The sequence below is a fragment of the Bos grunniens genome, chromosome 4 (genome assembly GCF_055505025.1).
Source record: "Bos grunniens cultivar Pamir isolate PY7600 chromosome 4, Bosgru_T2T1.0, whole genome shotgun sequence".
NCBI classification, from domain to species: domain Eukaryota; kingdom Metazoa; phylum Chordata; class Mammalia; order Artiodactyla; family Bovidae; genus Bos; species Bos grunniens.
The window spans coordinates 16507106-16509381 of NC_141168.1; the positions used below are offsets into that span (position 1 = coordinate 16507106).

General features: G+C 44.2%; 1 long non-coding RNA gene across 1 annotated transcript; it reads left to right on the forward strand.

Moving 5' to 3' along the window:
• The first annotated feature begins 740 nt into the window (after positions 1-740).
• LOC147373694 (uncharacterized) lies at positions 741-2043 on the forward strand. Its single transcript, XR_015161997.1, has 2 exons — positions 741-1300; positions 1425-2043. It is a non-coding gene; the product is annotated as an uncharacterized LOC147373694 (long non-coding RNA).
• Positions 2044-2276: the final 233 nt, after the last annotated feature.

Here is a 2276-nt window from a genome sequence, read left to right on the forward strand (position 1 = left end):
CAGTATGATTCCTTTCATAGAAGCAGTAAAGCCAGGTGAAGCTAGTCAATGCCTTGTCCAGGGATAAAGATGTACGTACTAAAATATAAAGAAAAGACAGGAGATAACTGCTAAATACTAAGGAGCCAGTATTCTCTGGGAACAGGAAAGGAAGGAGGGGCCACTCAGGGCCTTCCGAAGTATTAGTAATATCCTGTAGTTTCTGCTAGTGTTGGGGATATCACCAGGGATCAAACCCATGCCCCCTCCATTGGCCGCGCAGAGTCTTAGCCACTGGACCACCAGGGAAGCCCACAGCTGTGTATTCTATTATTACTCTTTAGGCTGCAGGCGTGTACACATTCTGTCCTCTTTCACTTGTATGCATTGTTCACAGTGTAGAAGTGAAAATGCACTGGAATATCTTACGATAACATTTTATGTTGAAATTTCCTTGTGCTTGACCCTTTTTAGGATATTCTGTTACTCAAAAGTTTTTGACATAACAGAGTAAGCTGGCAACTATGATTTTTTGGAAGGACACTTTATTTTGAGATTCCACCCCTCTTACTTTTTGAATATGAAATGGCCCTTTTCTTTGATGGCATTTTAATGAGATGTTGGTGATAGTAATATTGATTTAAAACCAAAAAATTCCTTACACGTTAAATAACCAATTGACAACTGTAAATCATCCCCCATCCCCTCCACACCCCTGCCACCCCAGCCCCTTCCTTTTTTAAAAGTTAACTTGATCTGTGACATTCAAAAGACTGGAAACTGCAGGTTTAGAGAACTTTTCTTTGGGAAAAGAAGACATTGCCCTTCAGCTCTAAGGTGTTTGAAAATAAGAGAAATAAAGACAGGGAGTGAGGGAGGAAAAAGGGGAGGGAGGGAGGACGGGAAAGAGAGGGCTGGGGGAGAGGGATCATGGCTGGAGAAGATGGAAAGGATGAGTAGAATCTTCTAAAATTTTTTTCAAAGAGCTTTTTCACATTCTCAAATACCTCATGTGTTCGTTTGGCAGTCTTTTTTGTGGTCTTAAAAGAAGAAAATGGAGTGGGTGAGACAGAACTGCTCTACGTCATGTTTAGTAGGACACCAGCAAGTGGAACTGTGTTGCGACTTAATTTTCCCCGCGATGGAAGCAGTGCGTATGTACACCGCTACCGAGGAGCGGTGGTCGCGGAATCCCAGAGGCAGAAGAGAATTTGGAGGCGAGTAACAACTATGACAATAACCTGCGTTCGTTGACCCTTTGGCTATGTGCCCTGCGTGAATACTGATACCAGCCCATTCAATTCTCTCATCAGCCTTAATAGTAAGTGCCTGTCCCATTTCATTTGAGATGATTTCTTGTTGTTCAGTTGCTAAGTCATGTCTGACTCTTTGCAACCCCATGGACTGAAGCACACTAGGTTCCTCTGTTCTTCACTCTCTTCCAGAGTTTGCTCAAATTCATGTCCATTGTGTCGGTGATGCCATCTAACCATCTCGTCCTCTGCCGCCTCTTTCTCCTTTTGATGTCCATCTTTCCCAGCCTCAGGGTCTTTTCCAGTGAGTCGGCTCTTCGCATCAAGTGGCTGAAGTACTGGAGCTTCAGCATCAATCCTTCTGTTACTGAAAGATGTGTGGAGTCCAGCTGCTTGCCTCTCAAACACCAATAAATAGTCCAGGTTGGTAGAAAGGAAAGTTTGCTTTATTTCAGATGCCAGCAGGCGGCAGGAGGTGAGGCAGACGTCATCTTGATTGTTTTAGGTACAGTTAACCTTCTGTTCCAAGGTCCATTTATTCCTATTTTTTTTGTGGTCAATTCTCAGAATTGTGGCAGCTTGTGTTCCGGGTACAGTCTGGTCACCGTGCAGTTAACTTCCCCACCTGATGTTTTGGTATCTATAAGACAGCTCCCAGGCTATGGCTCAGAATATTATCTATAGCCCTTGAGAAAGAACTCAAGGTCCTTGACTATGCTTAATGACCACATTATTATTATTTAGTCTCCTTTGAATGTTTTCCTTTGTTTCCACATTTCCCACTTCTCTAATTAAACTTGCTGCTAAGTCACTTCAGTTGTGTCCGACTCTGTGCGACCCCATAGAGGGCAGCCCACCAGGCTTCCCTGTCCCTGGGATTCTCCAGGCAAGAACACTGGAGTGGGTTGCCATTTTCTTCTCCAATGCATGAAAGTGAAAAGTGAAAGTGAAGTCGCTCAGTCATGTCTGACTCTTAGCAACCCCATGGACTGCAGCCTACGAGGCTCCTCCATCCATGGGATTTTCCAGGCAAGAGTACTGGAG